The sequence below is a fragment of the Chiloscyllium punctatum genome, chromosome 43 (genome assembly GCF_047496795.1).
Source record: "Chiloscyllium punctatum isolate Juve2018m chromosome 43, sChiPun1.3, whole genome shotgun sequence".
Classification (NCBI taxonomy): Eukaryota; Metazoa; Chordata; class Chondrichthyes; order Orectolobiformes; family Hemiscylliidae; genus Chiloscyllium; species Chiloscyllium punctatum.
Window position 1 is genome coordinate 65,799,543 of NC_092781.1, and position 14,918 is coordinate 65,814,460.

Here is a 14,918-nt window from a genome sequence, read left to right on the forward strand (position 1 = left end):
GTGTAACTGAAATCCATACAGACCAGTTCGACCACCCTTGGAGAAAGTCTTCACTGCAGATGCTGGTGATCAGAATTGAAAAGTGTGGCATTGGAAAAGCCCAGCTTGTCAGCCAGCATCCGAGAAGCAGGAATATCGATGTCTTGGACATTCCTGATGATATACTTGTGCCCAAAACGTCGATTCTCCTGCCCCTCGAATGCTACCTGACCTGCTGTGCTTTTCCAGCGCCACACGTTTGGATGTCTACCTGCCCGCCCTACTCAACATTCCTGGTCACATCATCAAAGAACTTTACCCAATTCATCAGGCGTGAACTTCCACTCTCAAAGCCATTCTTGTTATTACTAATGAAACCCTGTTTTCCCAATGCATGTACATCTTATCCCTCAGAATCTTCCCAAGTAATTTACCTACCACAGATATTAAGTTACTGGTCTGTATTTCCTGGACATTACTTTTCTTCATGAATAAGGGCACGACATCTGCTTTCCTCCGGTCTTCTGGGATCTCACCTGTGGTAACTGATGATCAACATTATCAGCCAGGGCCCCTGTAAGTTCTTCTCTAGCTCCTGCAATGTTTTTGGATATATCTGAAAGGACCGTGAGATGTATCCAACTTCAAACATTCTAGTAGATCCAATACCTCCTGTACTGTGATATGGACTGTCTCTAAGTTATCACCAATAATTTCCCCAATTTCCCAAGTACTCATGTCTTTCTCCACGGTAAACATAGAGGAGAATTATTTGTTGAGGACATCACTCATCTCTTATGGTTCCACACAAACATATCCATTTTGGTCTTTGAGGGGTACTATTCTCTCTCCAGTCGATAGAACTAGACCCAGTTTAGATCATACATCAAGTATCAGCCTAGCCAGCTACTTGAAGTACCACAGGTAATGGAAGAGGCAATAAAGTGACTGGACTGTAGGGTTTATTCTAATAATACCTGGCTATATAGCCCGTCAAGCCTGTCCTTCCATTCAGTAAGGTCAGGGCTGATCTCTCTTGGCTGCAATTTCTCTTTCATGCCCAATTCTTTGTAGCCCTTAACTCCCTGATGTGTCAACATTCATTAACACCACAGTGCTCCCTCAAACATTCTCAGATGTAGTTGTCTGGGATAGAGAAGCCCCAACAGTCACTACCCTCTAACAGAAGGAAATAGTCCGCACAAATTTACCTTGGCCTTTGACATGAACAAAAGCTATGAAGTTAAAAATCACACAACATCAGGTTATAGTCCAACAGGTTTAATTGGAAGCACACTAGCTTTCGGAGTATCGCTCCTTCATCAGGTGATGGTGGAGGGCTCAATCCTAACACACAGAATTTATAGCAAAACTTTAGTGTGATGTAAATGAAATTATAACATTGAAAAATTGATAGTCTTTTGAGTCTTTAATCTGTGTGAATACCATGGTATTCAACCAGATGAAAGGCTCAACAGACAATCAATGTTTCAATGTATAATTTCAGGTACATCACACTGTAAATTTTTGGTTTAAATTCTGTATGTTAGGATTGAGCCCTTCACATTCATCTGATGAAGGAGCGACGCTCCGAAAGCAAGTGTGCTTTCAATTAAACCTGTTGGACTATAACTTGGTGTTGTGTGATTGTTAATTTTGTACACCCCAGTAAAACACGCATCTCCAAATCAAAAGATATGAACACAGCGTCAGAATGACTGGCCCTGACAGGACATGACTGAACAAGATGTCAAGGAGGCTGAATAAAATTGCACCTAAATGGAATCAGTTGTAAATTCCCAAGTGGTTGGTCCATTCGAAGCACCATGCGGCTGATGGAGATCAATCCTCTCAGTCCCTGGATATCTCTATGGGTGGTCCTCAGGGTAGCTTCCTTGACACAAACATCTTCAGTTGCTTCAGCAACGTCTTACCCTCCGTCATTCGATCAGAAGTGAGGATACTCAGAAAAGATCGCATAAAACAGAAAAACCTGGACAACATTCAAGCTCATGCTGTTAATGTGTAGGCAACATTCATGTAACAGCACTGCTGGACCCTGAACATTTCCACAGGACTAAAAATGAGGAGCTCATTCAGCATCTCAAGCTGGTTTCACAGAAAATATGAGAATGCCATTCAGCCCATATAAGCTATTGGATAAGTAGAGGCACAGCGCATTCACTCTCTCTTACCTATTACACAAGAAGAGATTTTTTAGAAAAAAACTACAAATGTTGGAATTCAGGAGACTGGAAGAACACATCAAGCCAGGCAGCATCAGGAGAAAAAGTCCACATCTTGGGTATAATCTTTCATCGTGTCTGGGGGTGGGGGCAAGGGTGTGCACAGATAAAGAGACGAGGTGGGGAAGTAGGAGGATTCAGCATGTTGTGGTGGGGAACACAGGTCGAGGATACCACCGGGTTGGCCAATGGGAGGAATGAATCCAGTTAACAGTTGGAAGATGGGTTGATCAGAGGAATGGAAAGGGGAGGGGCTAAGCAGGAGGTCTGGGAATTGGAAGGGAGGTTACTAGAAATTGGAGAACCCAGTGTTGAGACCCCGGGCTGTAGGCTACACAGGTGGAATATGAAGCGTTGTTCCTCCAATTTGTGCTTTGGTTCTTTGTGGCAATGGAGGAGGTCAATGATGTCCATGTCGGAATGGGAGTGGGAGGTGGAATTGAAATAGGCAGTGATTGGGAGGTCAGGTCAGCCCTTCCAGGCCCAGCTGAGATGCTCAGCAAACCATTCCCCTCAGTTTACATTTGGTCTCCCCGATATAGAGAAGACCAGATCAGGAATGGCAGATACAGTAAACTAGATTGGATCCCATCACCTGGCACATCTTCCACAAGGACTGATCCCTTCACTAATTTTGGGTCGTGCCATACTCCCCACCAAACCTGTCAATCCCCATGGGCAACTGACACTTGCAAATGAAAAATAAAATACATCACCTGCTGGCACACACCTCCCTCACCTCCATCCAGCGCCCAAAACAGTCCTTCCAGGTGAAACAGAGGTCACCTGCCTCTCCTTCAATGTAATTTACTGCATTACGTTCTCCTGATGTGATCTTGTCTACATCGGGGAGAGCAACGTAAACTAAGTGCACATTTCACCGAGCATCACAGCCCGGTCCAAAGGGGCTGACCTGAGCTCCCAGTCACCACCCATTTCAATTCCCCTTCCGAATTCCTTTCCAACATGACCTCCTTGGCTTCCTCTGTTGCCACAGTGAGTCAGACTATAAATTGGACGAACAACATCTTACGTTCTGCCTGGTTAGCCTACAGCCTGGAGGACTCAACATTGAGTTCTCCAGTTTAAAATAGCCTTCTCTACATGGCCCTACTCCATTTCCAGTCCCGCCTTCTCCCTTCCATTCCACCAAATGACCCAGCCTTTTAGCTCCCAACTGGATTCATCCCTCCCATCGACCAACCACGTTGCACCCACACTTGTGTCCACCTAACTCCTTCCTCACCATCCTGCTGCTCTCCCCACCCCAACCACTCCTTTCCCTCTTTATCTGCAGTTCCCCCTACCCCCACCCGCAGTCCTGAAGAACAGGTATATTTGAAAAGTTGACTTCTCCACCTCCTGATGCTGCCTGGCTTGTTGTTTCTTCCAGCCTCCTGTTTGTCTATTATTACACAGTAAGATAAGGAATCTCGTCAGCACAACACGCTAGTAAGCAGCTACCACCGGTTACCCAATAATGAGCCTCTTCCCTGGAACGAGGAAGAGGACATTCAGCCACCCAAGACACTGACACACGAACAGAAGAGGCCATTCTAAACTGAAATAGGAGGAATTCATCGATGCTGTAACATGACAAACCAATGAAGCAGAGACTGCACAGACAGATTGCTCCATGTAGTGCCTCCTGGCTCCCTTGCTAATGTTTCACGCGTGTTATATTAACATGGTTTGCTGATGGTAAGGAGGCACAGAGGATGATTTGTGCCATGTCTCAAGGAGGCATCTTCCATCTCCGAGAAGACAGGCTAGTCTTCTGCATGGAGGTCAGAAGCTTTTGAGAATGACCAACCCTGTCAGAGTGTGGCTGCTGACATGTTGGTGAACAACATGATACTCATTACTTACTGCTCTGTATGAATTCTGTCAGTGGCTCATGGCCAAGGACATCCACCTCCTTTTCACCAAAAGCACTTCCCATCATCTCGCCTTCTCATTAATACAAAATGAGAAGGATGATATGTTTTGCCAAATCACTTTGTTGCCTTGCAAAATGCTATGTTTTAAGCACAGCCACGCCAACAGCAACACCATGTTTGCCATTGGAGACTATTGGCGATGCTGAGGAGGTGATGGCCTAGCTGTATTATCCCTGTCATGTTAACCCAGGGACCGAGGTGATGACTCAGACCCCGGATTCGATCCCACCACGGCAAATGTTCGATTTTGCATTCAATAAAATATCAGGAATTGAGAATCAAATTAAACAATGAAAGCATTGTGTTTGTCCTACCTGGCACACTAATGCACTTCAAGGAAGGAAAGCTACCATCTTCATCTGGTCGAATGTACATGTGACTCCAGACCCACAGCACTGTGGTTAACACACAGTTGGAGTTTGAAATGGCCAAGCCAGCCGCTCAGTGATATCACTCACTACAAATTCTCAAAGAAATGAAACCGCATTGACCTCAGCACTGACTACTTGCAGCCCACAGACTGCAGTGGGTCAGGAAGGCAGCTCACCAACACCTTCACAAGGACAATGGGGAAAGGGAATTAAATACTGGCCCAGCATCCCATTACTGAATAAAATAAGATGATCACTCTCAAGGAAGAGAGACAGAAGGACATAACTCACTTCAAACCGGGACTTTGATGTACACCTTACATGGGCATGAATTTCAGTGATATGGGAACAGGAGAAAAATAAATAAGATTCATTTGGATTTTTATTTCCATTGCAGCTGATCATCAACAATCCCTCTTTGTTTCTTTCTCTTTACCTCTCTCTTGCTCTATCTATTCAACTCCTTCTCCCTTTCACAGCAGCCATCCATGTCATCAACATTAAACACACTATTTCCCAGATGCATTCAGTTCTGATGTATGGTGATTGGACGCAAAATGTCACTTCTATTATTCTCTCGACCTGAGGCTGCCAAATCTGTTCAGTTTCTCTGGCACTTACTCGTTCCTTTTGTTTCTGATCTCTAGTATCATCCTTTGTATATTTTTCCTCTACCTTACGTGTTGTTATTACACTGAATGTCTGCATCACTGGCAGGACAGCATTTGTGGACCTCACTAAATGCCTTTTACTGTGAGGCAATTCCTTAAGGTATTGAGTCTGATATCAGTCTTAATTCAAATCAGGCAATAATGTGAGATTTCTTCACCAAAGGATAACAGTGAAACAGGTAAAGTTCTTGACAAAGTGCTGGTGGGATTATATTAGTAAAATTCACTTCTATTTCCAGTTCCTCTCATTTGAATTTAAGTTCTCTCATCATCTGAGATAAGATTTGAAACAGCATCCATGATGTAGATATCTGGACCACTGAATTACGTGGCCATCGACATTAGTATTCTGACACAGTGTCCCTGTCATGAATTTATTTCACAGACAAGAACAAGATTTTGATGGGAACATTTGTTACGGAAAGAGCGATTAGAAGAGAACAGGAACCATAAAGTCTGACTTTTACCATGCTATAGTTAATGGTTTATTTATCACCCGCACTTACGTCAAGATGGGGTCTGGGGATATCATGGAGTTGGTAGTGGGTAGCTTTGGTGATGGAGAGAATACCAAGACATAAATCAATTTGGGGCAATTGGGTACTTCGGGATTGTGAACAGTCATGTTCTCAGATGTTTGTGATGGTGGGAGTGTGGGTGGTTCTGAAATTTGTGGAGAATGAATGGATTTGCATTTGAAACTGAAGGTAATAGTTTCAGTCATTACTAAATATAGGTAACAGAAATAGCACTGAAGTTCACCATGGTTTATTGGATTAATAAATCGATAGAGATGGGGAGACTTACCAGGAACACCAACAATAGCGAGCATGGGATAGTAACCAGCCTGAATAATCCACAGTACACCTAATATCCGATATGGTAATATGGACCAATACCAGGAAAGATACAAAAGACCCAAAGATAAACTCCTGTCCATTGTTGTAGCATTCCAGTCTACATTTCTTAGATTCTGAACCATTGGTGCGACATTCCAGTCTATTATTCTCAGATTCTGATCCATTGTTGACATATTCCAGTCTGATGTTCTCAGATCCTGGTCCATTGTTGGAATATTCCAGTCTACTGTTCTCAGATCCTGGTCCATTGTTGGAATATTCCAGCCTATGGTTCTCTGATTCTGATCTCTCCTCTCCCTGTTTCTGCAACTGCTGATCCTTGTCAGTGTTGCAGTGGATGCATCTGCAGCAATAATGGGATAAAGCATTGGAAGAAGCCCCGTACAAATAGAAGAGAAAAACCATCCAGTGACATAATTCGGATCCATGGAGACTGACATCAATCACAGTCACTGAACAAACAGATCCAGATAATTTCTTTCAGAATTCGACCTTCAGATCAAAATAACAATTGGATTGTATTGAATGTTGACATTGCTGGCTAATGGTCACATCTCCCATCACCAATTGCTCCCGTGAAGTTAGTTGTGAGGGGGAATTATGGACGTTTCCTTATCGCAGGCTAGATGATTCCGCTGTGTTCTTCATGTACAATACTGTAACCACCTGAACGCTCCATCATCACCATCCACAATAAAATCACAATCTAGACTTGGTTTCCATGCTGGTCTCTCCTCGACGAGAACAGGCGCCAAGCAACAGATTCTCAGTGGATATATTTGCCCTGACCATACACAGGAAGTGTGGATCTGTCTGGAGATTCCACTCGTGACCATGCTGAAGCTTCAACACACAGTATCATTGAGTACCGTTTTATGAAAACTAACAAACAACTTCATGCATTATATCGTCTTCAAAGCAGTAAGAATTTCTGGAATTCAGTCCAAAGCCAAATGTGGCATGTTCTCACAAAGCTAGTACTTTTACAGGGTTATGTTGTCCTTGGTTTTTTTAAAGAGGGTCTAAACGACCCAGGATTCCAATATGTCATAATTTCGAAAGGTTCGTTGGGGTCCTTTTGTTTATACCTAACAGATAATGCCTCATACAGAATCCTTTCAAGTCTTGAAAAGTAGCCTGTATAATCAAGAGGACCTGTCCAGCTCCCACAACTGGACAGGTTAGATCAGTTCGGGGGTTTGTTGAGTCAGGGTCACTGGACGCTCTCTGCCTCCTTCTGCCCTTCTGATCTTATAACCTGTAAGCAGTTGTGTCAGTTTTACCCTAAGGGGTTCCGTTTATTGGGATTGTTGCAAGTATATTGGAACATCATCCTTAAATCGGGATAGCCTGTCAGGTTCGGATACGATACGTTATTCAGGTATTCTATTTTCGGTTCCTTATGTTTCATTTGGTAATTTGGCAAATAAATGTCATTTGTTTAAAATTCGGCAGTCTGACTAGCGCATTCACTCTGGAAATATCAGCTTTGCACTAATCTTCAAAAAATAGCAAATCTAAGGTCTGGGCTACCTATTAAAATGTTTTGAGGGGTCGGGTCTGATCCGCAACAAATTAGGGGGCCTTTGCAGAATTTAGACAGTGAGTGGCAGGTGTCATTGTCTCTTATTTCGTGTGTTGATTTGGTGAGTAAACAGAGCTTCAGGTAGCAATGGTTCTTGCAGGAACCAAGCTTGTTTTGGAGGTGGAGAAAGTGACCTTGGGGGTTTTACAAAATGCACATAAGTCCAAGCTGCGGGAATTAGTAGACAAAGGGAGTTAAAGCTACCGTCTGATGTGAGGAAAGATGAGATGATTGCAGCAGTAGTTCTGCATTCCAATTTGCTGGAAACTCCATCAGGATCTGTGGGATGACTAAACTTCAATCGCAAAAGAAGCAGCTTGAATTAGAAGCAGAGATGAAGCAGTTTGAGCTACCACTAAAGTCACAAGAGGAAGAAAGATAACGAATAGGTTTAGCAGAGGAAAGAGGAAAAAAATAGCTTCAGTAGGAGAGAAAGAAAAAGAGGGAGCATTTGAGCTTCAGAGATGGACACTTAGAATGGAAAGTCAGTGTTAAAAGATGAGGGTGAAGGCTGAAGGTAAGCTTAGTGAGGAACAGACTGAGGATGGGCAATCCCATTGTCGTTCAAAGACTGATTTCAGTATATTCACAGCTTGCCTAAATTTGATGAGTAGGAAAGTGGCTAAAGAATTTCCGTGGCCAGTGACCATGTAGGTTTTGTTGACCCAAACAAAACTTGTAGGTAGAGCTAGTGAGATATGTGCAACACTATCAGAGGACGGATCTGGGGAGTATGAGGAGAGGAAAACATATATATGAGCATGTGCCAAAAGCCTACAGACAACGTTTCAGGATTTATGTAAGGATCCTGGTCGAACACATATTGATTTTGAAAGGATCAAACAAAGTAATTTTAATAGATGGATAAGAGCGTTAAAAAGAGAGCAAACATACGATGCTCTTCGAGAGACAATTACTTTGAAGGTGTTTAAGCATTCACATAGTGCACACTCATTTGGAAGATCATAGAGTTATAAAGCCAAAACTGGCAGCTGAAGAGGCTGATGATTATGACTAGTGATTATGATTATAAAACTTGTTCTGGCTTCCAGAATCAATTTCAGTCCATGATGGATAGAAATTGTGGCAAAGAGAAATCCCCACGTAGAAAGGGAGATATAGATCTCGGTGAAGAACTTACCACAGGGTAAAAAGGCAATACGTGAAGGAGGCAAATAAGATAAAAAGCTCTGGTGTTTTCATTGCACCAAATTAGGACACATGAAATCACTGTTTTGGTGGGTTCAGAAAAAAAAACGGATGCAGGAAAAAAGATAAGTCTGGCAGTTTTGTCGGAGTGGTAACAGAAAGCACAGTGGAAGCTAGAAAGCTGCATCAGAGTGTACAAGCTGATTGGAAGTTTGTTAAGGAGGAAGTGCCAGATCTGCTTAGAAAATATACCTGCAAAGGGAAATTTTACTCACATAGGGCAAGTAAAGAGGATGCAATATTAAGAGACACAGGATCCTCTGTGAAAAGATAGGAGATATGTACTCCTGAAGAACTATTTCCAGAAAAGGTACTGCAAGAGGGAATTCACCATGAGACAAAAGGTGCAAAAGTATGTAATGTGTGCTTAGCGTGTCCCAAAAAGTGTGGGGAAATTGTGGCAGGGGTACTGGACAAACTCTCAGCTCCAGGAATGAAATTTGTCCTTGCAGAAAATATAGCTGATTCAGTGGTTGGATTACTGCTACTCTCGTTTAAAAGCCAGTGGATATGCAGACAACTGAATCAATGTAGGAATCTTATCCTGGAAACTTTCCTGATTATGGGTAATAAAGTCCCAATATCACCAGTTGAAATAGAAAGTACCAAAAACGTAAAGATAAGGAAGCTTAAGTGGCATGAGCAGATACTTTGGTCCATCAGAAAGTTGAGACAAAACAGGTGCAAATAAGTGATCATGTAAATATTTTTTGCTCAGCTAAACTGATTGAGTCACAGCAGGAAGATAAAAGTTTAAAGCAGTTGCATCAAAAAACAAATACGTTAGGAATTTTGAATGTATCCCTTCGTGTTATTACCTTAAAAATGATGTCCAAATGAGGAAATCGAGACTAACTATTTTCAAGGAGATGAGAAATGGGAAGAGATTCATCAAATCATATTGCCAATGGGTTACAGAAAGGAGGTGATGCGAATGGTGTATGAGTTACCATCTAGAAGTCAGTTAGGAGTTATGAAGAAAACAGACCAAATACAGAGAAACTTTACTGGCCTGGACCGCAACAGGATGGAGTTGAATTTTGCCAGATGCGTCATACATGTCAGGTAATTGGAAAAACACAAGCGATAATAAAACCTGCACTTTCTTAACTACTCCGGCATTTGAGGAACCTTTTACAGGTGTCTTAATTGATTGGCTAGGTTCCCTACTGCAAACAAAAAAGTGGCCATCAGTATTTGTTAACACTAATGGATGCATCGACTAGATTTCCAGAGGCCATCCCAAGATGCAGTATCACAGCTAAAAGAATTGGAAAGGAATTACTCTTTTTTAAAAAAAGATACGGACTACCAATGAAGATACAGTGGGATCAAGGTTCAAACTTTACATCTAATTTATCACGATAATGTCTTAGGATTAAGCAATTCAAATCTACTGCAAACCATTCAAAATTGCAAGGAGCGCTAAAAATGTGACATTACACATTAAAGACCATGTTGAGGGCTTATAATCCAGGGATTATCCAGATGATTAATGTTAGGGAATTCCATTTGCAGTTTTTGTTATCAGGAATGCCCAAAATTAACAGAGCAAATTCATTCCATTGGAATTATGTTTGGGGCATTAAGTGAGAGGACCATTAAAATTGATTAAGGAGAAAATAGCAAATCAGAGTTCAAAGGCCACACATTTGGACTAGGTCTCAAAACTTAAGGGACGATTAATAGCGCTGGGGAGTTGGCTAGACAGCATTTAAAAGTATTGCAATATGCAATAAAATAGGTAGCGGATGGGAAATGTTTTTAAAAAGTGCAATTTTGCAATCGGGGATAAGGTATTACTATTTCTTCCAGTTATAGGTGAACCTTGACAAGCAAGGTTTAGTAGCCCTTATCAAATACAACGGATATTGAGTGAGGGTTTTAAGTATCTTAAGACATTTGGTGCTTCAGCATGATCTTAGAATGCTGGGGATGCTTAGAGTTATGATAATAGCTCTCTTATTATTGGGATTTTGTCAAACATCAATGTCATATGTGTTATTAACGGTTCCTGAGTCTGTTAACCCGCAAGTAATAGATGCCGATGCATGCAGCTTGGTAAATTGTGGGGATGTACATAATCAGGGACAGTACCACAGCTCAGATATACATCTTAAGTCCGATGGGAATGGCCTCGGGGATGGTACTTGGTATAATAGTCTCGTCACAATACACTGGGCCACCTTCCGAACAGCTTTTGATTGTCCCGATACAGTGTAACCCAATATACTTAACGATAACGAAACATCGCACGAAGCAACCCTGGGGGTGGGGGGGGGGGGGGGCGTGGGGCACCTATCAGTTACAATTACATGAAAACTAACGGGAATGATTTCTTGGGCTGTTGTTTACGAATTAGCGTAGGACAGGGAATATTGGCAGAACTACTGGATAATAAGGTACAACCTTTCACCCCTCCCGATGACTTTAAAGTAGTAAAAATTATAGAGGTAAAGGACTTAAACAGACCATTGAAATAGAAACTGGGTACGGGGATGCAAATGCCTGGATTGAATGGGTAAAGTATAATGTAAAACGTCTGAACAAAAGCAATTGTTATGCATGTGCCTCCGGTATACCAGGTGGCCCAGGTGGTTCCCTTTCCGCTCGGGTGGAAGCGAGACAGGAAGGGCATGAAACATATGATAGCCCTGTAACAGGATAAGACTGCATGGAATGATAGGAACTGTACCACCCTATCTCTGATGTTCATTCCCTTGGAGATGAAAGACTTAAAAGCATCCCCCGAGTCAGCTCTCTTTTGGTGGGTGACAGTTAATAAAAATGTAGATTGGATAAATTACATTTTCTATAACCAACAGCGATTTATAAATTATACAAGAAATGCTGTTAAAGGAATATCAGAACAGCTTGACGCGACAAGTAGGATGGTTTGGGGAAACAGAATGGCCCTTGATATGATTCTAGTGAAAAAAGGGTATGTGTGTGTGTGTGTGTGTGTGATGTTCGGAGGAAGCTGTTTTACCTTCATTCCCAATAACACTGCACCTGATGGTTCAATTGCTCGGGCCGTAAGGGCTTTGACTACCTTAGCAGAGAAACTGCTGATAATTCAGGAGAAAACACATCTCTCACGTGATGGCTTCAATCATTGTTTAGAAAATGGAAGGCTATGGTGGTTTCCATCCTTACTTCCCTGATAGTAGTAGCCATGGTATTGGTAGCCATTGGCTGTTGCATCATATCCTGTATTTGAGAGCTCACCCAAAGATTGATTGAGACAGCCTTAATGAAAGAGATGCCCCTAAAAGGGAATCAGGCAGAAGGACTTTCTTCTATTAAATAATGAGGGGATGAGTGAGACCAAGATGGATGAAGTCTCAGGAATAATGCTTGTGAATTTTGGGGGCGGTGCTTAAAGGAAAAATTGCAGAAACAACAATTAAATGTAAAAATAGAAAGGGGGAATTGTGAGGAGTAATTATAAATGTTGTTATCAGCAACAATCACAAGGCTGAAAAATGAAAGTGGAAGAGGGGTGTAGGTTAAGCGAGATATGCTTGTACAAACAGCTATAAGTATCTGTTTCCCGCTTCTGCAAAAACAAACAAAAAACACAATCAAGAGTACATAAGGATCCGTATGGGCAAAGAATGGAAGGAAATGTTGCTTTAGCGAAGAAGGAAGCAGATGACAGTCAAGGAGGATATATAACAATAGACTACAGAGGGATGTGGTGAAACAGCCAAGCAGGACATGCATTTTTGTCACGAACAAGGCCAGATGAGGCAACAGATAAACAGCCGTGTTGAAAGAAGTGGGAGATGTAAACAGGGGAGAAGCAATGGAATAAGTAGGGGAGGAGTAAAAGGGGAATGAATTGTACAAAAAGTTGTGTACTAGTTAAATTCGGTGTGCCTATCTCATAGGCACCGCTCTTGCAAGAGTATAATAACCGATACTGTTGCTTCAGATCTTGTTTCAGACTGAAGTTATTGAATTCAGTGGGTTCTATTTCCCACACAACCATGGAGATCCTGCTTTTAAACTCAGGTCTTGGTTCCTAAACATTCTTTGCTGGACCTTTCACTCCTCTTAAGGATATCATTCATATCAATGTGTACCACGACCGCTGGCTGTTCACCCACCCCCTTCAGTATGCCCAGAACATGCTCAGAGACATCCCTGATCCTCGCACCAACCGCCCTTTGTACGAACAATTCATAGAATCACAGAATCACTGCAGTGGGAAAACAGGCCATTTCACACAGCACGTCCACGCTGACCCTCCGAAGTGTAACATATTCTGACCCATTCCCCTACTCGATTACTCTGCATTTGCCCCTGACTAATGCACCTAACCGGCACATAGTTGAACACTATTGGCAAAAAGTAAGCAACCTAGACCCATTCTGTTACCCTATGTTGAATCTGCTTTCTCACAGCAGATACTTCCAGAAATACTGAGCATGACCAGCAACTTGTGGTTTTGTCACCGATGATATTTGCATATTGACAAAAACATGCACAACTCAGACTTGAAACAAAGCTGAATTTAAACTCTCAGGAGAAAACTAAATATTTAGTCATTCAATGATCCCAGTAAAGCTTTATTGAATTACTCCTGTTCTCTCTGTGAACGCCATTTGTTCACTTTCCCAATCCTGAATAAAGGAGATTTTTGCATCATTTTTAAAATCAGAAAGCTCGGAAAAGTTGCACATTTACTTCTTCATGTGGGAATGTGATTGCATCTCATTCGTTCATCTCATTTCAATTACAGAGGATTATTCACAAAACACACACAATGTGTCACTTTGTTGAAGAATACCAGTAACATTGTAAGCAATTGGAATCATAACTGGAAAGAAGGATTTAGACAAAGGAAGGATGAGAGAAAGCGGGTCTTATTTTGAAAAAAACTATTACGTGAACTTAGGTGATCAAATTCATGGAAAACTACATAGGGCTGGCAAACGATATTGATATGAAGGTGTAGAGGTGTACAGTCTTCTGAAAAAAGTTAAAATGTAAAATTTGACTGTGAAACAAATAGTGAGTCTGAGTTGTCATGGTACAAAATCAAATTCAAATTCGGCCGGTCAGTTTAACTATGCCCCAACACTCTGAAATCCAATGGAGTTTGAAATATAATGTTTTTGATGACATCCAAATCAATTAAATAATCCAATGTTTTGAGGTGTAAAACTGGACAGTTTGAACATTTAGGGAGAGAACTGCCAAGGGCATCCACAAAGCTGAAGAGCTTTCTGAAAGGTACCTGTCTGTAAGACGTTTGCACAGCAGAACATCAAAGCCAACCGAGATAAAAATCTACAGAGAAAAATCTACAAAGGAGAATTGACAAAGCTGACTGGTTTTGAAATGTGATTGTATTTTTTTCAAATCTTAATCATGGTGTTTTCTTTTATCGGACCAGTATTGTAGAGTGGGAGGTAAAAGATAGGTTGAACGAAACGAGTTCGAAATAGTTGTTCATTTTAATATTCTCTGTTGGACTTAAATAACAAAATTGTTAATTTTACTTTAAATAGTGACCTCTGTAAATGAATCTTTTCCTCTTGAAATGTAACAGATTACAGCATGAGATGCACTTTTTTCTTTGTGTCTGGTTCAGATTAGGAGAAGGGTTAACCCTGTGTCATAACAGTTTGGGGCCTTTTGTCTGTGATTAAAACAAGTTTAGACAGATCTAGTCTGAGATTTGGGCAGAGTGAAATGGGTTTGGGGTACGAAAATGCACAGCAGATTTAATCATTTACCTTAACTCATTTAATAATTTAATCAATCATAATCAGTTATTATCCGAGAGCTTTAAATAAAAAGTCGATGAGAAACTTTGTTTAATTTCGGTGACTTGTAGTTGGTTAATTTTAAAGTGAGAGAAATGGCTCTTTAAAAATGTTAAAAAGATTCTGGGGTTTTAAGATGATTCTCACTTTTGCCGATGGCATTTAATAGGAAAAATAAAGGCCAAACATTTAGAATTAGCAAAGAATTTAGATTTGGGCTTAACCAAGTACAAGAGTAAAGCTGAAATTGTCAGGAAATTACTCAAACAATAAGGTGTGC